Source organism: Lucilia sericata, unplaced genomic scaffold (assembly GCF_015586225.1).
Source record: "Lucilia sericata isolate MDLA Ls3-8-SP2 unplaced genomic scaffold, ASM1558622v1 Contig000063F_arrow, whole genome shotgun sequence".
Classification (NCBI taxonomy): Eukaryota; Metazoa; Arthropoda; class Insecta; order Diptera; family Calliphoridae; genus Lucilia; species Lucilia sericata.
The window spans coordinates 596,092-622,016 of NW_023994098.1; the positions used below are offsets into that span (position 1 = coordinate 596,092).

Sequence of the window (25,925 nt, forward strand, 5' to 3'; positions counted from 1 at the left end):
CTTTTACGTATTCTATACTTAATGGTCGGCAATACCTAGTAGCCGAAGAACAGGAGTTTTCCCAAATTATTTCTTCACCAAAACACAATCTTAGAGGAACTAAAGCTGCCAATAAAACATGGGAGTCCGAATTTTTTTTTATTTTGAAAAGTTTGTTTGTATTTATTGTGTCCGGTTGTTCCATCTAACCCCCACTTGCTGTAAAGAGTTAGTTCGGTACATTCACTATTAAAACTCAATGTTTTAAGCAACCTTTCAGATGTAATATCCAGTAATGCCTGTAGCTTTACTGATGCCTACGATTCTGTTACAGTTATATTTTTAGGATAACACTTTTTTTGCACTCTTGGACCAATTTATATGACGGAAAGTATTGCTTGGCCTTTGATCTTATTAACTGATAACTTTCTCGCGAGAGCTTTGCATCAATAAGAACTCCTAATGCTTCTTCAGGTGGCATTATTTGATTTTGTTTATTTTCATCATCACCTGGGGAACTGCTTTGATTCAAGTTTTGTACAATTTCTGCTTCTTTTATGTTTCCTTTTTTCTTAGACTCATTTGAGTTGCAAATATAAGTTCAGATGTGGTAGTGCTATCCCGTAAGAATTTAGTTTTTTCCCGCTTCCTACGGTCGGAGCATTGATCAAAATCTAAAGTAGGACGTCCCCTATTTGTTTTTTGAGTTTTCTGATATGTAATTAAACATGTAAGCCATACTTTATTTTTTTTAAGTAAACACTGTCTGTTCTTTTAGCTTCATTCCATTTTTTTATGTAAGTATGTTTAAATTTATAAAACTCCTTAGACTTTTCAATATCTACTTTATAGGCTTTCATTTTCAGGTCATTCCTCAAATCATCTATTTTTAATGTTATATTTTTCACTTCCTTAGTTTTTAATATATTATGGAGTTCCAAGTAGGAAAATGTTAGATCGGAGGTCATAGTTGTTTTTTATTTTAATGTTTTGGTTATACACTGATGGTATTGTAATTTTTTATAATGTTTTCTCCGTATTCCAAGGAGATATAGAAAGCTTTTTTCTTTTCGAATCTTGATAACTTATCACATGTAATACTTACAACTTGTTCTTCTAAGAATAAAAGCTGCATCCAACAATTAAAACATAATTTCTAAAAAAATCTGCCTTGAAATACGAATATAATACCTACAAAATATTTTTTATTATTTACCTTTAACGAATTGTATATTTTTGTTGAGCACTATTGGTGAATTATTTCAATTTATTTTTAAACATTTAAAAAAAAAATATATCAGTAAACTGCGTGGTATCTTTGTTTAATTTTAAAATTGAATGCAAAAATCTAAAAACTAAGTGATTTTGCGTGATATTTCAATATTTTTTATTTGTAAATTTGGCAACTCTGGCGAAAAGAAAATTTTTAATCTTTATTCTGAATAACTGCAAAGGTTTTTATTTATAAAGAACTTTCTTATATGATATAATACCTCCATTTGTTTATTTTATATAAACTATTAAACTTTATACAATTAAAATTTTAGTATGGAATGACATCTTTTTTGGTCCGCCTGTGTCCCAATAGGCAACTTGTGGCAACCTTTAAAACCATAATCTATTTCAAAACATTTCACCGAGTATTTTGTATAAAAAATTTATGGAGAATTCGGGAGAATTTCATACTTTTTTTACTTCTAAACTTTTAAATAATAATAAAAAATCCAAAAATATATACATTTTCTTTAAATTATGAACCTGGCCAAGTATTCTTCTGAATTAATTCCAAAATGTTATCTGTTTATTCACGACATATTGTTGTATTGGAATAAGAGCAAATTTTATTTTTTTTTCCTGGTTTTAATACATAAATTTGCATTAATTTCAGGTGTATGAAAAAAGTATATTAATAAAAAATATTTCATGACAATTTTTTTCTTAACTTTGAAAAGACATAGCGGTTCATTGAAATCCGACTGAAAAAATCAGATTACGGTTTCATATAGAGAAAACTGTCAGCTTTCCGCCAATATAATTTTTTCGCCGAAAAAATCAATTTTCATTTTCGAATTATCGCCAACCGTCTCCATATGTCTGCCCCATTGTGCATAGCTTCAAAAAACATAACAGGGAATATTTTGAGGGGGGTAACTTAAGCACCATTTTTTGTGACTCGGTCTAATGTATATATATTTAAGTTCTCATATATGTATGTAAGTATATTTTTGGTCTGTAGATACTTGGTGATACTTGGCCATGGTGTAGCAGCTTCCTTAATATTTTTGCATTCAGTGCCCCGTTTCTGTAATTCTCGAATCGAGAAAATCTGTTGAAAAATTCATGATCATATTGTGTAAAACAGGGTGAATACAAGAAATTTAAAAATTTCTTATTAAATTTTAATGAGTACAGTTTACAAATAATCTGAGTCACACTGTTAAAAACTGGAAGACTATTATATTTTAAGTTTTTTCTCGATTCGAGAAAATTACAGAAACGAGGTACAGAATGTATTTGGTTTATATGAAATTTTACACAAGCAGACTATGTTGCCTTAAAATTTTCGACTCAAAGGTTATCGTATTTTAAACTTTGTAAACAAATTCCAGCGTTGTCTTCAGGAGCTGTAGGGAAAAATAGACATACAAATATTATAAGTTATCAGTTTGTAACTTAAGTAGTATTACCGAATTTTTGGTTGGCATACAGAACATTACTAGAAGATGGTTGATCAGTTTGGAACACTTTCAATTTGCCTTTATTATTATGATACGCCTTTGGAAAACAATATTCAACTATTATATTCACTTTAATTTTACATTTGCAGATTTTTCTAATTATTAAATTTTATTTAATTATAAATACAAAATGTTTTATTAATATGTTTGTATACATTTGTTTTTTTTTTTTTATTTTTAAAATATGGATATATTTTTTAACTTTAATTTACTGAAGTTACAATACAAATAAAATTGGTGATTGATTTTTCTTGTCTCTCTTTGCACTTTAAATTTAGTTATTTGTGGTCAGCAAAAATTAAAAAAAGTGGTATAACAACTATTAATATGTAGGTGTGCGTCTATATAGTATTTACATTTCTATAACGAAGATTCCCAGTATACAATTTTTTTAGACGTGTCTGATGTCAGAAATTTTCTGAAATAATTCTTATACTTTATCAGAATTTTTAACGAATTTCTAAATTTCCTTTAGACATTTTACAGAATAATCGGCAAACTGTTTGTTAGACTTTTCTGCACATTTTCTGAAGTATTAAACGATTAACATCGGACTTGCCTACACATTGTCGAAAGGGAATTTCAGTGTTACGACAATTATGAGACAAATCTGCACATCGGCGGAGGACAATTTGCTTTTTATTCCTATATAATTTTTTAGACATAAAGGAGAATAGTCTGTACATTTTCTGAAGAAAAATATAAAATGGCTTAAGATTTATATCCGATAAATCTGTAAATAATCTGAAGAGAATTGTTTTTGTAACTTCTTCAGACAATTAAGCGAATAATATAAATTTCCTTTAGATATTTAACAGAATAGTCTGCACATTTTCTGATATTTTTTGCTCTGTTATTTTGTTCCCATTTTCAGTACTTTTGTAAGAAAACTTTGCGACAACTCTGCACATTATCTGAAGGAAATTTTGTTTTTTTTTTTAATAAAAATCATGCACAAACCTGTTTATATTTTGAAATTCGTCAACTGTACTTTAAAAGGGAATTTAAATTTTATTTTCTCAGTTGGTCTTTGGAAATCAAGTAAACAACATCTGCATATGTGATGATTATTGTTTAAATTTCTTTAAACTTTGTTAATACACAAAAATTAGCAAAAATTTTACATAATTTTTAATGGTTTAATTTTATAATTTTTAATAGATGTATATAATGAACTCTATTTTCGTATATAATATGTAAGTAGTATGGTTTAATTTTATTAATTTTTAGAATAATCTATAACTTTCTATTATTTATTTATGTACCCTTAAGAAGTCATGAATAATTGAAGCTTATAAATTATTATTAAAATTAATAAAATTAAACCATAATAAATTATATATATGAAAATAGTTTTCATCAGACGTTGATCAGAATAGTCAGACCATTTTCTTATACTTGATCAGACTTGTTGTTTGACATCTATCAGACTTTCTTATACTTGATCAGACTTTTGAACGAACTGTTGGACATTTTATAAGACATTTATCCGAGATCTATCAGACTTTCTTATATTTGATCAGACTTTCTTATATTTGATCAGACTTTCGTACGAAATGTCGAAAGAATGTAAGACATGGTATCAGACATTTCTCCGATTTCAATCAGATTTGTCGAAAATTCCTTCAGAATTTCCGCAGGATTTTATATCAGATTTTGTACCGAATTCTGACCGCAACTCTGCACATTTTTTCGAATTTCCTCAGACAAAGAGTTCCGAATTCCGAGCAAACTTTCATACGATTTTCGTAACGAATTCGGCAAAAATTGTTTAGTGGGTTGTTTCACTGCATCTATGAAAAATTTAAAACTTGTAAAAAATATAAAAAATGAGAACAAGGGGTGCATAAGAATAAAGGGCAAAGAGGAAAAATTAAAAAATATAAATGAAGAAAATTCATTGTATTCTGGAATGCGGTTTCATTAATTTTTTTGGAAATTTAAAAAGATCACTAAATAATAATCTATATATGTATATAAAAATGAATGTGTGTTTGTTTGTATGTTTGTATGTTTGAACGTTATAGACTACTAAACGGCTGAACCGATTTTCTTGAAATTTTCACAGCGTATTCCTGCATGTCTGGAATAGGTAATAGGCTATTTCAAGTGGGCGATGAGCCACGCCCACATTAAGAAAATATAAATTCCGTATATTTGAGATAATATAACAGTTAGAGTCCTCAAATTTTGTCGGAGCCACTTTAGTGTCAATATGATCATTTAGGACAAAAAGTAGTAGCATTAGGGGGCTTAGTACCTTCCATATAAACTAAATACAAAAATTCGTTTATCTGGGAAACTAATAGAACTAAATTCCTAAAATTTAGCACGAAGAACTTTAACATCCATGTAAACATTTTGGGTAATAAATTGGCGGACTACCCATGAGGGGAGCGGCACCTCCCATATTAATTAAATACAAAAATTCGTTTATCTGGGAAACTAATAGAACTAAATTCTTAAAATTTTGCACAATGAACTATAACATCCATGTAAACATTTTGGGTAATAAATTGGCGGACTACCCATGAGGGGAGCGGCACCTCCCATATTAATTAAAAACAAAAATTTTTTATTTGGGAAACTAATAGAACTAAATTCTTCAAATTTTGCACGAAGAACTTTAATATTCATCTGAACATTTTTAAGGAAAAAAGAGCGGACTTTCATCTGGGGTGGGGGGCTTGGAGCCCCCATATGAATAAAATAGAAAAATTCGTATATCTGAGAAACTATTAGAGCTAGAATCTTTAAATTTTACTTGAAGAACTTTGACATTCATCTGAACATTTAGAGTATAACGGGCGGACTTCCAATGGGGTACTTGGTACCTCCCATATGAATTAAATACAAAATTTCGTTTAACTGGGAAACTAATAGAACTAGATTCTTTAAATTTTGAACAAATTATTTTAATATTCATCTGAATATTTTGGAGGAAAAAGGGCGGACTTTCATCCGGGGAGCTTGAAGCCCCCACATGAACCAAATTCGTATATCTGAGAAACTATTAGAGCTAGAATTTTCAAATTTTACATGAAGAACTTTGACATTCATGTGAACATTTAGAGAATAACGGACGGACTTTCAATGGGTGGCTTGGGTCCACATATATGAATTAAATACAAATTTTTCATAGATAGATAGAAATTGGCCAACTTGCAATAATTTGCTTGGCATCTCTCATATGTAACATATTGTTAATCTGGAAAACTATTATAGTTAGAATTTTCAAAATCGTTAAGTGGGTTTTTTATTTAATCAGTTTAAACGGCTAAACTGATTTTCTTGAAATTTTCACAATATCTTCCTGTATGTCTGGAAGGAGTTATAATTGCTTTTTATGTTGAAATTTCAAATGAGCGAGGTCCCACGTATAGAGTTGTCGTGTGCACCCTGTAGTAGGGAAAAATTTAAGAAGAAAAAAAATAAAAAAATAATAAAAAAAAAAAAATTTAGTAAACAAAAAGAAAAAAAAGCTACAGTGTCTCTCATAATTATTCGAATTTGGGTAAACTATAAAAAGAAACCAAATTTAATAATATATTTTGTGTGCAAAATAAATAAATTAATTTGTTATATTGTCTAGATAGTCCTTATGTTTGATATCACGCTTTTTAAAACTTGAAAAATTTGCATTGACTTAAATTAATTGTGCTTTTTTAAAAAAAGTCCATGAAATTGCCTCACAAAAGTATACGAATTTTTCCTGTATATCATATTTCATCATATTATACGAAACACAAATTTTAGAATTGAATGGTTTTTATGCGTAATATTGTTTTAAGGGGTTACTATCCACGGAAAGGATAGATTTTTGGCCCATTTGGTCCACAATTTTGGGGAATTTGTACCCTCTTTTCATGTAATATCATTAAAATGGCGATTTTTGGCCATAATTGCAAATTTTTCTCCTTTTTTCCAGATATAAAACAAAAATTTGATATTGGGACTTAAAAGACCCTTTGGGGTATCTAAAAATAATATTTTTTGTTACAAGAATCTGTATTTAAACGTTCCAAGATAAATTATTCGGATCATTCTTCTGTCGCTAATTCAATATATTGGAACTTAAGTCCATTTTTATAATACTACGATCAACTATTTTCGGGGAAAGTTTTCTGGTATATATTCTTTTAGATATCAGCTTTTATACATTTTAAGTTTTCAATGTGTTGTGGAAGTGTACAACTCCAAAACATGCCTCGAAGAAGCACCATTCAAAATAGTAAAATCATTATTTTTATATACCAATGGCCTCCATGCTGCATGGCACGATATCATTATGATCACATCAAAAATGTGTGATATGTGTTTAAATATTATTTACTATGATCAAATTAAAACCAAAATTTAGGACTTACAGTGTTATTGTAACGGGCTACATAAGCGTGAAAGTTACGAGTAGTAAAAACTGAAATCTACTATATAGGATGACGTTTTGTTAAGGCATGTTTTGGGGTTGTATACCGCTATAATATATTGAAAATTTAAATTACATTAGTGCCAATATGTACATGAATATACACTAGACAACTTTGTCGGAAAATATCGTCCCTAGAGGTACGAAAAGGGACTTATGATCCAGATAATTCAATTAGAAACTGAAAAACGATACCAAAAATACATCTTGGAACGTTTAAGTACAGATCCTTATAACAAAAAATATTATTTTTAGATACCCTATGGGTTCTATTAAAATCCAATATTAAATTTTGGTTTTATCTCTGGAAAAAGGGTGAGAAACATACAAATATAGCCAAAAATCGCCATTTTAATGATATTACATGAAAAGAGGGTACAAATCCCCCAAAATTGTGGACCAAATGGGTCAAAAATATATCCATGCGGTTGATAGTAACCCCTCAAAACAATATTAAGCATAAAACCATGCGATTCTAAAATTTGTGTATCGTATAATATGATCAAATATGAAATACGGGAAAAATTCGCATACTTTTGTGAAGTAGTTTCATGGACTTTTTTTAAAAAAAGCACAACTAATTTAAGTAAATGTAAAGTTTTCAAGTTTTAAGGGGCGTGATATCAAAACTTAGGACTATCTAGACAATATAACAAATTAATTTATTTTTTTTGCACACAAAATATATTATTTAATTTGGTTTCTTTTCATAGTTTACCTAAATTCGAATACTTATGAGAGACACTGTATATATTTGTTTGTAGGCATACCTTTCGTTAGTTGCTCGAAGCCAGTCCGCTGGTTAAAATTGAACCAGGCGTGCGCGTAAGGATAGGATTGAGCTCAGGCCTAGTTAAGAACAATCCCGCGGTAGATTTTAACTCATAGGTTGCCGGAAAAAGGTTCTTACAATATATTATTCATTACTTACCTGAAATACCCGAACAAACTAATACGGACGGACAGAAAACCTGTACATTCACCACCGGTCGTCAAGAAACGTTGATCCTTGGGAGATTAGTCCAGTCTATTGCGAACCTGAAAGTAAAAGGGGTATTTAAATTAGAAAAAAAGAAGAAAAAAAAAACTCAAAGTAAATGTAAAAACTTAAATTAAACTTAAAATCTAAAATTTGATTAAATCTTAAAATCTAAAAAGCTAAAATCCTAAAAACTAAATTTTGTTAAAACTTTAAAACTAAATCTTGTTAAAACTTAAAAACTAAATCTTGTTAAAACTTAAAAACTAAATTTTGTTAAACTTAAAAACTAAATTTTTAAAAAACTAAAGTTTGTTAAAATCTTAAATCTTAAAACTAAAATTGCTAAAAACTAAAATTTGCCAAATTGTTAAAAACTTAATTTGTTAATAATTATCATCTGAAGTTGGATAATTAAAATTTGCTAATATTTTAACATTTTTCTAAAACTCAAATTGAATTTTTGCTAAGCCTAAATTTCGATGAGACATTGTTAATTTTTTTTAATAAACCGAAACCTTTATAATGTTTAAATGAAAATTTAAAAGTTTGTTATCATTAATATGACTGGCTAACTTTATTAATAATCGGCGGTAAGTAGGGTGACTAAATGTTTGCAGGGAAGATCTGGGACGTCGAGGAAGATGACGTCATGGCGAGGATGAATCCTCGAGAGGGAGGGTCATATTGTGTATAGGTATGACCGTAGGGAGATACAGGACTACTTTTGGCCCCCTTTTTCTAATAATACCCCAAATGCTGGTATGAATTTTTGTGTTAGTGTGTGTCTGTGGTCCAGATTGCCGGCAAGAACCACCCCATCCGGCGAGCTTTAGCCGCGTAATACGCGGGCATACCAGCGCCGCTAGCAATCTGGCCACTCTGTCCCTTTTTATACCCTACACCACTTTAGTGGGGAGGGTATATTGGATTTGTGCTGATGTTTGTAACATACAAAAATATTCGTCCTAGACCCACCTTAAAGTATATCAATCGACTTAGAATCGTTTTCTGAGTCGATTAAGCTATGTCCGTCCGTCCGTCCGTCTGGCTGGCTGGCTGGCTGTCCATGTCAAGATAATTGGATGAAATTTGGCATGCACGTTTTATTTGACCCAAGTACGAAGTCTATTGAAAATGGTTAAAATCGGTCCATTATTTCACCTAGCCCCCATAGAACAGAACCCCCCGAAAAGGGCTTCTGAGCTCATAATTATGTTAAATATACAGATATATCGATAAAATACGGCACAACTAAGTTTTATAGAATTTTTGATGACCCTGCCAAATTTCATAAAGATCGGGCCCCATTTGACCCTAGCTCCCATACAAAGTCCCCTTCAGAAAATTACTTGAATGTCCCAAATTAAGTTATAAGCACAAATATCGCGATGAAATTCAGCACAATAAAATATTATGTAAATATAAATATATTCACAAAATTTTATCGGGCTTGGTCCATATTTGCCCCTAGCCCCCATATAAAGCCTCTTTCAGAAAATTAGTTTTTCATCCATAAATTGCTTAAATGTATCGGAACAAGGGAATATTGAAGATAAATGCTTTGTTATGAAAAATAAATCACATTTAATATTCATAACTGGTGTAGGGTATCATATGGTCGGCCACGCCCGACTATACTTTCTTACTTGTTGTTGTTTAAGTTGTCTGTTTGTTTATTTAAACAAACAGCTGACACAACACACCACTACATAAATGGCGCCCAACGTGGGGCCCGAAGTAGGTCCATAGACCAATTTATAGGAACTATCATTTCCCTGAAGTCTGCGTAGGCCGGTTAGGTTAATAAGAGTCCCTAGCTGTAGCTACGTAGGCGGGCGGGATAGTGTATTGACATTTTTAATTTTTTTTTTCTTCCTTTTAGTTTCAATAGGTATGAATCCCTAATTGCGCATGACACCTATTGTTCTCACAGATGTAAGTCCCGGTCTCGAGGACTAAAGAGTCCCGATCGCGTTGCGACATCTGGTGTGGGCAATAGGGTCATGCAGAATTCTGGATTCATCCGTTGCTATCCTTTCTTAACAACTTGAGGCTTAGAGATAATAGACACAGTTTATTCTCTAAATGCTCAAGTTGGAAGGAAGGATAGCGACAACATCCCTTTAGATTACAGTAACCCTGAACTAGTTGTCTTAATGTAAAAATACTTACGTTTTAGTTCTGCAGGAGGTCTAGGAAGGTAGTCCTTGAATACTAGGAGAACGTAACCCTGGTCAAGTTGCACCTCATTAGTACGTACTGTAGAAAGACAGTTGGTTTTTGTCCATCCTTTTGTTGTTTTGTTAGTTGTTAGTACTCTGCATCTCCTGAAACCAGAATAGGAAAAAGAATTAGGTCATATCTATATCTATCTATATATCTATACACAAATCAGAAATGTAAATTGCGAAATCTTACCTGCAAACTTTTATTCACCCGAAAATGCCGCCCGCATTCAAGTTATTTGAGTTTTTTTTTTTTTTTTTTTTTTGAGTTTTTTAATTTTTCTTTTTTTGAAAGGTGGAAAATCTTTTAGTTTTATATTTTCTTCGATATCTACGCTGCTAAAGATTCGGACTACGAACTTTTTTTGTAAATATAAATATATACAAGCCTTTTTGCAATAGTGAATTTTACATTAATTTTATTTGTTTTTAATGGTGTTGACTCGTCGTGCAAGTCGTTTAATAGGGCAAGATAACGCTATGGCCACGACTGGAAGCAGTGTCACTTGTGGTATCGACACCTCAACCACCACATCTATCACGACGTCCACCGTTCCCACAACCAATACAACCACAGCTACAACTTCAACCAGCGACTCCAATCCACTGATTAGTGCCCAAACATCCCATGATCTGTCCATTAGTTCTGACGGGGCAAATCAGACGGTAGTGTCCCCGACATTCATCAGCGAAACAGCGCAGAACATACGTAGAGAGGTGAGAGAGAGTATGGCTGGTCAAGGAATGGAGAATTCCATCCAAGTTAATGACATCCAGAATATAGTGGATGCTTCGGTGGGTTTGCGCCAAGTTCAATTTATGAAGGAGGTCGACAACAAAATACAAAAAGTATTAGATGACATGAAGCAGCTGTTTTTGTCGCTGTCGATGAGTAATGCGGCTCCAGTGCCTACCGAGATGTCCCCTATCGGTCAAGGAATGCCGACTACACAGCCTCTCAGAACGTCTTTGGAGGCACGGCCATCGGGATATGGTCAACCAGCAACGCCACTTGGCCCGCCAACTTATCAGCAGCCACCACCGCTGATTCCAGCTCCAAATTATGTGCCGCTTATCCAGCAGCCGGCGGCGTGTTACAGTCAGCCGCAGCAACATTGGTCGCAGGGAAACCCCCAGAACCTACTGCCAGCGCAACAGCATAACCAGCCGCAACCACAAAACCAGTTGCCGTACGTCCAACCGTCAGCTCACGCTTTTATTCAGCAACCGCAATTATGGCCGCAGCCAGAGCCACAGGCAAATTTTCAACGGCAAAGTGCGTCCCAGGCTGGGTATCCACAGGATACTTGGTCTGGGCCACCTCATCAACAACAGCCACCGCCTCTAAACTACAACTTGGCCATGTCGAGGCCAAGACCTCAAGAGTCCTTGGATAAGTTTAAATTAGCCAAATGGGGTGTTAGATTTGATGGGACCAGCAAAACTATGAATGTCCAAGAATTCATTTTTAGAGTTGGAGCGTTGAGGAGGGATTACGGATGCTCTGATGATGAAATCCTGAGGAGTTTCCATCTCCTTCTAGACGGCCCCGCTCTAGACTGGTACTGGGATTATCGAAAAATTGTCCACATTAATACCTGGGAGGAGCTGGAGAAAGCCATCTTGGCCCAATACCGCCGGTTCGAGCAGGAACATGAGGTTCAAATGAAAATCCTGAACCGCCGGCAGCTGCCGCAGGATGCTTTCGACGATTTTTATAACGCGGTTATTAAGCTCCGAAACCAGCAACAGCACCCATATGCGGAGGAGCAGTTGGTGGAGATCATGCGTGGTAATTTAAAGCCATCATTGGCTCAAATTATGTTTTCTGTTCGGCTTAAAACTTTGTCCGAGTTTTGTCGGGAAGTAAGGCGAGCAGAAAATTTGATAAACAACCAAAGGCAACTATATCAGCGAGCTAATGTCACGCATCGGGTGAATGAACTGGTTTGTGAGGACGAGGATTTGTCTCTGATAGATTTGGAGGTTGATGGTATTAGGTCTACAAGTCACTATACCTGCTGGAATTGCAAGGTCGTCGGTCATAGTTTTGTCGACTGTCCCGAGCCCATTAATAGACAGTTTTGCTTCCGGTGTGGTAAAGATAACGAGGTGGCCCCTAAATGTCCCAAATGTCAGGGAAACAGGTCCCGGAACCCGTCTCGAACTGGGGAGGCGAGGTCGACCGAGGTATAGGCCCAGTACAGGTTAGGGAAAAACAACAACAACAATCACAATTGAGAATATTAAAGAATCCGAATAGGTCGGAGTTTGAGTTCAAATCTAAGCCCCGTCTCCGAGAACTCAAACCCCAGCATATTCGAATTCAAGAGTACAATGAAGCAAAAGGTAGAATATTCGGTCGAGTGACAAATAAGATTAGAAAAGCCCGAGAGCGCTATAGGACAAGAAAAAGGTTACGTCATGAAATCTCGTCGACTTCACTTTACGAGGGTGAAGACTCACGACTGTATACGCGATTAAGTATAGGCGGCCAAAGTATAATCGGTTGACTGACAGTCAAGGATGCCTATCCATTGCCGCACATCGAAGGTTTGCTCAGTCGTTTGGGAGACACGATATACATCTCCAGTGTTGACCTAAAAGACGCGTTCTGGCAGATACCACTAGAATCGCCCAGTAAAGAGAAAACCGCATTCACGGTGCCAGGACGACCGCTCAATCATTTTACGGTCATGCCTTTTGGGTTGTGCAATGCAGCTCAAAGGTTATGCCGTTTAATGGATAAAGTGATCCCCGCAGCACTTCGTGATAGGGTTTTCGTCTATCTGGACGATCTTTTGATTGTATCTCCAGAATTCGAAACACATCTGGAATTGTTGAAACGTGTATCTATCTGTTTAGCAAAAGCAGGTCTGACCATCAATGTGGCGAAGTCTAAATTTTGTTTTAAGGAGTTAAGATATCTAGGATACATAGTTGGAGGTGGCAAACTGAAACCTGATCCGTCCAAAGTAGAAACCATTACTCGTTTTGCTTATCCTAAGACAGCAAGACAGGTGCGGAGCTTCATGGGAGCAACAGGCTGGTATAGGAAATTTATACCAGACTATGCTACCATTGCAGCCCCAATCTTTGAAACGCTGAAGAAGGGTAAACAATTCAAGTTTTCGGAGGAAGCCAAGGTCGCGTTTGATCGTCTCAAGGAGCTCTAGTTTCAAGTCCACTCCTTAATCATCCTGATTTCAACAGACATTTCTTCGTTCAGTGTGATGCGTCTGACGTAGGTATTGGTGCAGTGCTTTTCCAGAAGGATGATTCCGATGGAGAGCACCCAATAGCCTACTTTTCTCACAAACTAACTTCAGCGCAGAAAAACTATTCTGTAACTGAAAGAGAATGTTTAGCTGTAGTCTTGGCAATTAAGAAGTTTAGGCCCTACATAGAGTTGATGCCTTTTACCGTCATTACGGACCATAGTAGTCTGAAGTGGCTTATGAGTCATAAAGATTTGACAGGTCGTCTACATCTGCAATCGTACGATTTTACGATTGAACACAGGCAGGGGAAGTAAAATGTAGTACCCGATACCCTCTCTCGCTATGATATGGACGAAATCTCGTTAAACGTACCTAAACCCATTGACCTAACTTCAGTTTCTTTCCGGTCAGAAAATTATCGTAACCTCATAGACACAGTCGAGAAAAATGCCGAACAATTGCCCGATTTAAAAGTCGTCGATGGTTTCATCTATAAACGCACTAAACCTTACGACGGTATAGCTACGAATGAAGATTTCGCGTGGAAGTTATGGGTACCGCTAGATCTGACAGAGGACATCATAAAAGCATGTCATGATTCTCCACAAGCGTCTCATGGAGGCGTTGGGAAGACTCTTTATAGAGTGGAAGAATATTTTTATTGGCCGAATCAAAATGTCCAAATCAGAAACTACGTAAGAAAGTGCCAAACCTGCAAGGAGGCCAAGTCGGCGAATACTACGCTCAGTAAGTTTGGAACTCCGGAAACAATCGTTTCGGACAATGGAAAGCAGTTCGTAAGTAAAGAATTCAGACATGTTAGAACTGCAACTCACTCGCCGCAAGCTAATGCATCCGAGCGGGTTAACCAATCTATCTTAGCAGCCGTAAGGTCGTATCTGCAGGAAGACCATACAGAATGGGACAAGCATTTGTCCGAAATTGAGTTTTCCTTAAGGTCTTCCGTGCAGTCGTCGATAGGAGTTACGCCTTATTTCGCCTTATTCGGAATGAATATGATTGGCCATGGTAGTGTATACCAGTTGGCAAACTTAGAATCTTAAACGATCCCGAAACTAACGTCATTCCGAATGCTGATAGATTGGTTTTGATACGGCAGAGAATTCGCGAAAATCTACATAAAGCCTACGCTCGCAACGAGAAATCGTATAACACGCGGTGTCGTCCAGTCAAATTCATACCCGGTCAAGAAGTCTACCGACGTAACTTCCAGCAGAGCGATTTTAAAAACAATTTCAACGCTAAATTCGCCCGAAAATTTCTAAAATGCCGAATCGTCCGACCAGTCGGTAACAGTTTATATGAGGTCGAAGATTTTCAGGGGAAATCGTTAGGGGTTTTTCACGCCAAAGATTTGAAGCAATAGCTTCAATATCTTTGGTGGTTCTAGTCCTGACATTTCTTCCTGAATATCTACTGGTTGACAGCGTCTACTAGTCACCTACAGTGTGCCTGAATGGGTACCTATTTTTTTTTTAAATACTTTCTGTTGAGTCTTCATAGTAATCTGTATTTTCCTTTTCCAATTTGCAGTGAATTTCTGTTTGGTATAGTTATTGTTGTGTCCTGAGCAGTACTGAGATCTGTACATAACTTTCATTTATATCATAGTCCAGTGAGATCCATAGCTTCTTTGGAATGAGTAATTATTTGTTTGGATCGACTTAAGGCCAACGTTTCTTAGCTGATTACATGTGTAACCGGTCATTACCCTATTAGAAGGTGCAACCCCATCAAAGCCTTCCGGTACCGTGCCATTCAAGGCGTAAGGGTTATTAGTCACCTAGGGCAATGACGCAATTCTGAGTCCGATCTTACAGCGAGCCGATACCAAAGGAAACAATTGGGACAATACATAATGGAAGACCAACATGTAGTTGTTCATTCCGTAAGTAGATTGTCACCGGCTGAGATATAAATGATTGGTAGTACAGAATCTTCAGTTTCGTCCAGAATATAATCAGTAACTATACTAAACACAATTCATTTGAAGTCAGTAGTAATAACAAGTAGTTTAGGACCTTGTTTCATAGTTTTTCTAAACTTTATTTTGTTATTACTACAGAATTCTGCTGTAATTATAAAAGGTTATGGTTCCTACGGAGTCCGACGTAAACTACTTAAACTAGCTGTCCAGTCGACAAAATATATTGTCTAATATAATCTACTTTTATAACTATTCACTCACCCGGATTATCTGCTTCACTGCTCTCATTTGCTTCTCTATTGTTGTTGTTCTTGTTGTTGCAACCTGGAAAAAGTTCGAAGGACTTTAGTAGGGTTTCAAATAGTAATAAATTTAAAATTTTAATTATTGCATTATAAATACTTGCCAAGTCCCATGAATTACACTGAATTTGGCTTCTTAGTGGAGTTTCGCCCCTTCAGTTCGTCCTTCTCAGGGACACTTGAAGTCTTAATAACCTGTAGGGAAACGAAACTTTAGTTTTTATTATTTTAAAGTTAGCAATAAAATTTTCTAAAAGAATATTTATGAATTGTCTTATGAAAATGTTTATTAGGATTCTCTTTTAGAAAATTTTATAACGTAACACTCTTATTTCTATTAGTGTAGAATTTTAGTTTTAAATGAAAATGTCAAGGGGCACTTCTCGCCAAAGATCTAAGGCTTCAGCCCGAAATCTTTGGTGGTTTTGGTCCTTGCATTTCCACCGAACTCTCTCTAATAAGAGACTTACCTGACCTTTCACTAGGTTCTCGATCTTCCACTTCACTTTCCTCAGGTGTTGGATTAGTGTTCTGTAAAGAAAGTGGAAGCACTCAAATTAGTTTTTGTTTAATGTAGTTACAAGGGGTATTTCCCGCCAAAGTCTCTATAGTTTATTCTACGAGCTTTGGTGGACTTAGTCCTTGTGTTACAGTGGAGAATAAGTAACATTATTTTATTTTCTTGTATTTTTATACTTACGGATCCTAAACGAAATCTAAGGCCAGTTTGAAGTTCAAGATCCTCTAGAAGTTTAATCTGAAAGTATAGAGAATTCACATAATTAGTAAAATTATATAAAAAAAAAACACAAAAAATATTAAAAATATAGAAAAAATTATAAAAAAATAATAAAAGAAAAATATAAAAAACATATGAATTACAAAAAAAAAACTGAATTAATACTTTATTTTTAAACATTTTCAAATTTTTTTATTATTTTTCACTTTTATTTTGAGAGTTTTAGTTTTCTTCTACGCATTTATTCACAGCACACTTTTTGCGAACACCCGTTTTCGTTATTTAATTCACTTTTTTCCACAATAGTTTTCTTTACATTTTTACCTAAATCTCACAATAGTTGTTATAAACAAGTTTTTTTTACTCGCCTTAATACTTTCCTTTTCATCAATTTCTTTTAGTAATTTTTCAAAAATTTTCGTTTAATTTTGCACACCACTGTAAAAAAATTTTTAAGTTTCAATTAATTAACAACACCATAGCCCAGTTCAATAGTCTTATTTCTTTATTTTGTTTCAAAAACTCACACTTTTATCCGCCACCGTATTTTCCAAAATTAGTTTTATTTTACACCACACAGTTCCTCCACACACACGGTCAAAATATTCACTTAACACCAAGAATAATTTTTTTTTATTGTGTCACAACACTTTTGTTTTTCAATGTATTCTTTTATTTTTGTTTTACACCGGCTTAATTTACCATCACTTTAGTTTCAGTTTCACTTTCATTTTTATTCACTTTTATTTTTTTTTTTTTAACACCACACACTTTTAATCGTCACTGTAAATTCCGTTTTTAGTTTTTATTTTTTATTTACCGTCAACAATTCATTCGCACAATAGTTTAATTTTATTTTCACTTTTAACTTTTTTATTTTACTTTTGTCGCACACTGTATATTCCATTTTTATTTTTATTCACAGACACAAATCCGTTTTACACAATAGCTTCATTTAATTTCTTTCTTACCTTTAATTTTTCACTTTAATTTTGTTTTACACTTCACTTTTGTCCCGCACTGTAATTTCAGGAAAAATAATTTTTAGATTTTAAATTTTTACCGGAAATAAGTTATTAATTTTTATTATTTTCTTTTTTTAGTTTTTTTACATTGTAATTGTCCGTCCGTGCACTTTTCGTACTCACTGTATTTTCCAAATTTTATTTTTTTTTACCACAATAACACATTACACTTACTTAAAACACTTTTATTTAGTTTTTTTCGCACACACTTTTCACACTCACTGTAGCTTCCAAAAATCCCTAATAACACTTTAACTTTTATTTTTAAAACACTTTATTTTAAATTTTACACTTAAAATCCATTTTCACTTACCTTGCACATGTCCAACTCCAGAAATTACATCAGCACCTACCCAATAGCTAACTGTAGCCACATTCCTGAAAGAAACAAACAAAAAAAGCATTACAATTTTTGTTGACCTTGAATGAATTCAATAAATTTTTACTTACCAATATTCCACCAGAATCTGCAGCATCCGTCGTCAATTCCTGAAAAGAAAATATAAGAAAAATTTTATTAATATTTTGGGACATTTTGCTATTAAAGTACTTCCCATTGTTGACCACCGCCATTGAAAAATCTTAATAAATGCGTATTTTTGCATTCTCTCTCCTCCCCTTCCATTTCATTCAAACACCTGTGTAGTAAATTCAGAGTACGTCGCCGCCCGACCTATTTTAACGGCGGTACAGAGTCGCACTTTTGTTTGTGAATGGAATAAGGGTTGCCATATTGCTAATTTTTTTTTTTTTTTGGAATAAAAGAAATGCCCAAAATCCCAGAAAATTTTTAAAATTAGGGAAATTCATAAATTCAGGGCGCAAATTTTTCCACCCCATTCTGTATTCATAAATGGATTACAGAATGGTACGGTTTGTCGTGTGCACCCTGTAGTAGGGAAAATTTTAAGAAGAAAGTTAAGAACAATCCCGCGGTAGATTTTAACTCATAGGTTGCCGGAAACCAGTATATACAAAAAAAAAGAAAGAAGAAAAAAAAAAAAAAAACAAATTATTTAAAAGGTTCTTATAATATATTATTCATTACTTACCTGAAATACCCGAACAAACTAATACGGACGGACAGAAAACCTGTACATTCACCACCGGTCGTCAATAAACGTTGATCCTTGGGAGATTAGTCCAGTCTATTGCGAACCTGAAAGTAAAAGTGGTATTTAAATTAGAAAAAGAGAAGAAAAAAAAAACTCAAAGTAAATGTAAAAACTTAAATTAAACTTAAAATCTAAAATTTGATTAAATCTTAAAATCTAAAAAGCTAAAATCCTAAAAAACTAAATTTTGTTAAAACTTTAAAACTACATCTTGTTAAAACTTAAAAACTAAATCTTGTTAAAACTTAAAAACTAAATTTTGTTAAGACTTAAAAACTAAATTTTGTTAATACTTAAAAAACTAAAGTTTGTGAAAATCTTAAATCTTAAAACTAAAAACTAAATTTGCTAAAAACTAAAATTTTCCAAATTGTTAAAAACTTAATTTGTTAATAATTATCATCTGAAGTTGGATAATTAAAATTTGCTAATATTTTAACATTTTTCTAAAACTCAAATTGAATTTTTGCTAAGCCTAAATTTCGATGAGACATTGTTAATTTTTTTTAATAAACCGAAACCTTTATAATGTTTAAATGAAAATTTAAAAGTTTGTTATCATTAATATGACTGGCTAACTTTATTAATAATCGGCGGTAAGTAGGGTGACTAAATGTTTGCAGGGAAGATCTGGGACGTCGAGGAAGATGACGTCATGGCGAGGATGAATCCTCGAGAAGGAGGGTCATATTGTGTATAGGTATGACCGTAGGGAGATACAGGACTACTTTTGGCCCCCTTTTTCTAATAATACCCCAAATGCTGGTATGAATTTTTGTGTTAGTGTGTGTCTGTGGTCCAGATTGCCGGCAAGAACCACCCCATCCGGCGAGCTTTAGCCGCGTAATACGCGGGCATACCAGCGCCGCTAGCAATCTGGCCACTCTGTCCCTTTTTGTTGTTTAAGTTGTCTGTTTGTTTATTTAAACAAACAGCTGACACAACACACCACTACATAAATGGCGCCCAACGTGGGGCCCGAAGTAGGTCCATAGACCAATTTATAGGAACTATCATTTCCCTGAAGTCTGCGTAGGCCGGTTAGGTTAATAAGAGTCCCTAGCTGTAGCTACGTAGTGTATTGACATTTTTAATTTTTTTTTCTTCCTTTTAGTTTCAATAGGTATGAATCCCTAATTGCGCATGACACCTATTGTTCTCACAGATGTAAGTCCCGGTCTCGAGGACTAAAGAGTCCCGATCGCGTTGCGACATCTGGTGTGGGCAATAGGGTCATGCAGAATTCTGGATTCATCCGTTGCTATCCTTTCTTAACAACTTGAGGCTTAGAGATAATAGACACAGTTTATTCTCTAAATGCTCAAGTTGGAAGGAAGGATAGCGACAACATCCCTTTAGATTACAGTAACCCTGAACTAGTTGTCTTAATGTAAAAATACTTACGTTTTAGTTCTGCAGGAGGTCTAGGAAGGTAGTCCTTGAATACTAGGAGAACGTAACCCTGGTCAAGTTGCACCTCATTAGTACGTACTGTAGAAAGACAGTTGGTTTTTGTCCATCCTTTTGTTGTTTTGTTAGTTGTTAGTACTCTGCATCTCCTGAAACCAGAATAGGAAAAAGAATTAGGTCATATCTATATCTATCTATATATCTATACACAAATCAGAAATGTAAATTGCGAAATCTTACCTGCAAACTTTTATTCACCCGAAAATGCCGCCCGCATTCAAGTTATTTGAGTTTTTTTTTTTTTTTTTTTGAGTTTTTTAATTTTTCTTTTTTTGAAAGGTGGAAAATCTTTTAGTTTTATATTTTCTTCGATATCTACGCTGCTAAAGATTCGGACTACGAACTTTTTTTGTAAATATAAATATATACAAGCCTTTTTGCAATAGTGAATTTTACATTAATTTTATTTGTTTTTAATGGTGTTGACTCGTCGTGCAAGTCGTTTAATAGGGCAAGATAACGCTATGGCCACGACTGGAAGCAGTGTCACTTGTGGTATCGACACCTCAACCACCACATCTATCACGACGTCCACCGTTCCCACAACCAATACAACCACAGCTACAACTTCAACCAGCGACTCCAATCCACTGATTAGTGCCCAAACATCCCATGATCTGTCCATTAGTTCTGACGGGGCAAATCAGACGGTAGTGTCCCCGACATTCATCAGCGAAACAGCGCTTATCCAGCAGCCGGCGGCGTGTTACAGTCAGCCGCAGCAACATTGGTCGCAGGGAAACCCCCAGAACCTACTGCCAGCGCAACAGCATAACCAGCCGCAACCACAAAACCAGTTGCCGTACGTCCAACCGTCAGCTCACGCTTTTATTCAGCAACCGCAATTATGGCCGCAGCCAGAGCCACAGGCAAATTTTCAACGGCAAAGTGCGTCCCAGGCTGGGTATCCACAGGATACTTGGTCTGGGCCACCTCATCAACAACAGCCACCGCCTCTAAACTACAACTTGGCCATGTCGAGGCCAAGACCTCAAGAGTCCTTGGATAAGTTTAAATTAGCCAAATGGGGTGTTAGATTTGATGGGACCAGCAAAACTATGAATGTCCAAGAATTCATTTTTAGAGTTGGAGCGTTGAGGAGGGATTACGGATGCTCTGATGATGAAATCCTGAGGAGTTTCCATCTCCTTCTAGACGGCCCCGCTCTAGACTGGTACTGGGATTATCGAAAAATTGTCCACATTAATACCTGGGAGGAGCTGGAGAAAGCCATCTTGGCCCAATACCGCCGGTTCGAGCAGGAACATGAGGTTCAAATGAAAATCCTGAACCGCCGGCAGCTGCCGCAGGATGCTTTCGACGATTTTTATAACGCGGTTATTAAGCTCCGAAACCAGCAACAGCACCCATATGCGGAGGAGCAGTTGGTGGAGATCATGCGTGGTAATTTAAAGCCATCATTGGCTCAAATTATGTTTTCTGTTCGGCTTAAAACTTTGTCCGAGTTTTGTCGGGAAGTAAGGCGAGCAGAAAATTTGATAAACAACCAAAGGCAACTATATCAGCGAGCTAATGTCACGCATCGGGTGAATGAACTGGTTTGTGAGGACGAGGATTTGTCTCTGATAGATTTGGAGGTTGATGGTATTAGGTCTACAAGTCACTATACCTGCTGGAATTGCAAGGTCGTCGGTCATAGTTTTGTCGACTGTCCCGAGCCCATTAATAGACAGTTTTGCTTCCGGTGTGGTAAAGATAACGAGGTGGCCCCTAAATGTCCCAAATGTCAGGGAAACAGGTCCCGGAACCCGTCTCGAACTGGGGAGGCGAGGTCGACCGAGGTATAGGCCCAGTACAGGTTAGGGAAAAACAACAACAACAATCACAATTGAGAATATTAAAGAATCCGAATAGGTCGGAGTTTGAGTTCAAATCTAAGCCCCGTCTCCGAGAACTCAAACCCCAGCATATTCGAATTCAAGAGTACAATGAAGCAAAAGGTAGAATATTCGGTCGAGTGACAAATAAGATTAGAAAAGCCCGAGAGCGCTATAGGACAAGAAAAAGGTTACGTCATGAAATCTCGTCGACTTCACTTTACGAGGGTGAAGACTCACGACTGTATACGCGATTAAGTATAGGCGGCCAAAGTATAATCGGTTTACTTGATAGCGGGGCAACGGTAACTTGTCTCGGTAGGAATTGTCTAAAGTTCGTTAATGACGCCGGTCTTGAGGTTCACGAATTTAGTAGTGTTATAAAAACAGCAGATGGTACCAATCATCCGATAGTCGGTCGTGTCTGGGCTGAAGTTAGGTTTCGTGATGCGGTAAATGATATCACATTCTATTTAGTGCCTACTCTGAATCGAGAGCTCTTCTTGGGGGTCGATTTTATGAAGGTTTTTAAAATGTTTGCCAGTCTCGAGAGTCTTACGACTAATGGTGTTAGTCTCTGCGAAGAGGAAGATAGTACCCTAGATTTCGTGACTCATAAGCTGACCCCGGATCAGCGACAAAGATTAGATTTCGTCATATCGATGTTCCCCTGCTACAGTAAAAGGGGCTTAGGAAAAACCAATTTGGAAATGCATACGATAGATACTCGAGATGCAATTCCAGTTAAATATCGTCACTATCCTGTCTCCCCGGCAGTGCAAAAGTTGATGTACGCGGAGCTCGATAGGATGCTTGACCTCGGTGTGATTGAGCTTAGTGAAAGTCCATGGAGTCATCCAGTTACTCTGGTCCGCAGGGGCGAGAAAAACCGGCTGTGCCTGGACGCACGTAAGCTCAATGCACTGACAGTCAAGGATGCCTATCCATTGCCGCACATCGAAGGTTTGCTCAGTCGTTTGGGAGACACGATATACATCTCCAGTGTTGGCCTAAAAGACGTGTTCTGGCAGATACCACTAGAATCGCCCAGTAAAGAGAAAACCGCATTCACGGTGCCAGGACGACCGCTCAATCATTTTACGGTCATGCCTTTTGGGTTGTGCAATGCAGCTCAAAGGTTATGCCGTTTAATGGATAAAGTGATCCCCGCAGCACTTCGTGATAGGGTTTTCGTCTATCTGGACGATCTTTTGATTGTATCTCCAGAATTCGAAACACATCTGGAATTGTTGAAACGTGTATCTATCTGTTTAGCAAAAGCAGGTCTGACCATCAATGTGGCGAAGTCTAAATTTTGTTTTAAGGAGTTAAGATATCTAGGATACATAGTTGGAGGTGGCAAACTGAAACCTGATCCGTCCAAAGTAGAAACCATTACTCGTTTTGCTTATCCTAAGACAGCAAGACAGGTGCGGAGCTTCATGGGAGCAACAGGCTGGTATAGGAAATTTATACCAGACTATGCTACCATTGCAGCCCCAATCTTTGAAACGCTGAAGAAGGGTAAACAATTCAAGTTTTCGGAGGAAGCCAAGGTCGCGTTTGATCGTCTCAAGGAAGCTCTAGTTTCAAGTCCACTCCTTAATCATCCTGATTTCAACAGACATTTCTTCGTTCAGTGTGATGCGTCTGACGTAGGTATTGGTGCAGTGCTTTTCCAGAAGGATGATTCCGATGGAGAGCACCCAATAGCCTACTTTTCACACAAACTAACGTCAGCGCAGAAAAACTATTCTGTAACTGAACGAGAATGTTTAGCTGTAGTCTTGGCAATTAAGAAGTTTAGACCCTACATAGAGTTGATGCCTTTTACCGTCATTACGGACCATAGTAGTCTGAAGTGGCTTATGAGTCATAAAGATTTGACAGGTCGTCTACATCTGCAATCGTACGATTTTACGATTGAACACAGGCAGGGGAAGTAAAATGTAGTACCCGATACCCTCTCTCGCTATGATATGGACGAAATCTCGTTAAACGTACCTAAACCCATTGACCTAACTTCAGTTTTTTTCCGGTCAGAAAATTATCGTAACCTCATAGACACAGTCGAGAAAAATGCCGAACAATTGCCCGATTTAAAAGTCGTCGATGGTTTCATCTATAAACGCACTAAACCTTACGACGGTATAGCTACGAATGAAGATTTCGCGTGGAAGTTATGGGTACCGCTAGATCTGACAGAGGACATCATAAAAGCATGTCATGATTCTCCACAAGCGTCTCATGGAGGCATTGGGAAGACTCTTTATAGAGTGGAAGAATATTTTTATTGGCCGAATCAAAATGTCCAAATCAGAAACTACGTAAGAAAGTGCCAAACCTGCAAGGAGGCCAAGTCGGCGAATACTACGCTCAGTAAGTTTGGAACTCCGGAAACAATCGTTTCGGACAATGGAAAGCAGTTCGTAAGTAAAGAATTCAGACATGTTAGAACTGCAACTCACTCGCCGCAAGCTAATGCATCCGAGCGGGTTAACCAATCTATCTTAGCAGCCGTAAGGTCGTATCTGCAGGAAGACCATACAGAATGGGACAAGCATTTGTCCGAAATTGAGTTTTCCTTAAGGTCTTCCGTGCAGTCGTCGATAGGAGTTACGCCTTATTTCGCCTTATTCGGAATGAATATGATTGGCCATGGTAGTGTATACCAGTTGGCAAACTTAGAATCTTAAACGATCCCGAAACTAACGTCATTCCGAATGCTGATAGATTGGTTTTGATACGGCAGAGAATTCGCGAAAATCTACATAAAGCCTACGCTCGCAACGAGAAATCGTATAACACGCGGTGTCGTCCAGTCAAATTCATACCCGGTCAAGAAGTCTACCGACGTAACTTCCAGCAGAGCGATTTTAAAAACAATTTCAACGCTAAATTCGCCCGAAAATTTCTAAAATGCCGAATCGTCCGACCAGTCGGTAACAGTTTATATGAGGTCGAAGATTTTCAGGGGAAATCGTTAGGGGTTTTTCACGCCAAAGATTTGAAGCAATAGCTTCAATATCTTTGGTGGTTCTAGTCCTGACATTTCTTCCTGAATATCTACTGGTTGACAGCGTCTACTAGTCACCTACAGTGTGCCTAAATGGGTACCTATTTTTTTTTAAATACTTTCTGTTGAGTCTTCATAGTAATCTGTATTTTCCTTTTCCAATTTGCAGTGAATTTCTGTTTGGTATAGTTATTGTTGTGTCCTGAGCAGTACTGAGATCTGTACATAACTTTCATTTATATCATAGTCCAGTGAGATCCATAGCTTCTTTGGAATGAGTAATTATTTGTTTGGATCGACTTAAGGCCAACGTTTCTTAGCTGATTACATGTGTAACCGGTCATTACCCTATTAGAAGGTGCAACCCCATCAAAGCCTTCCGGTACCGTGCCATTCAAGGCGTAAGGGTTATTAGTCACCTAGGGCAATGACGCAATTCTGAGTCCGATCTTACAGCGAGCCGATACCAAAGGAAACAATTGGGACAATACATAATGGAAGACCAACATGTAGTTGTTCATTCCGTAAGCAGATTGTCACCGGCTGAGATATAAATGATTGGTAGTACAGAATCTTCAGTTTCGTCCAGAATATAATCAGTAACTATACTAACCACAATTCATTTGAAGTCAGTAGTAATAACAAGTAGTTTAAGACCTTGTTTCATAGTTTTTCTAAACTTTATTTTGTTATTACTACAGAATTCTGCTCTAATTATAAAAGGTTATGGTTCCTACGGAGTCCGACGTAAACTACTTAAACTAGCTGTCCAGTCGACAAAATATATTGTCTAATATAATCTACTTTTATAACTATTCACTCACCCGGATTATCTGCTTCACTGCTCTCATTTGCTTCTCTATTGTTGTTGTTCTTGTTGTTGCAACCTGGAAAAAGTTTG

General features: G+C 36.1%; 1 protein-coding gene and 2 long non-coding RNA genes across 3 annotated transcripts in view; 1 reads left to right on the forward strand and 2 right to left on the reverse strand.

The window, feature by feature from the left end:
* The window catches only part of LOC119616243 (ionotropic receptor 75a), a 468,776-nt gene that overhangs the window by 267,115 nt on the left and 175,736 nt on the right, over positions 1-25,925 (forward strand). The window lies entirely within an intron of this gene.
* LOC119616249 lies at positions 6,069-15,844 on the reverse strand. The gene is made up of 5 exons (XR_005232518.1): positions 15,781-15,844; positions 10,298-10,452; positions 8,075-8,181; positions 7,914-7,992; positions 6,069-6,116 (listed from the first exon to the last, which is right to left on the reverse strand). It is a non-coding gene; the product is annotated as an uncharacterized LOC119616249 (long non-coding RNA).
* On the reverse strand, positions 15,925-25,912 carry LOC119616247. Its single transcript, XR_005232516.1, has 7 exons — positions 25,849-25,912; positions 20,105-20,259; positions 18,036-18,744; positions 17,899-17,963; positions 16,522-16,578; positions 16,292-16,352; positions 15,925-16,016 (listed from the first exon to the last, which is right to left on the reverse strand). It is a non-coding gene; the product is annotated as an uncharacterized LOC119616247 (long non-coding RNA).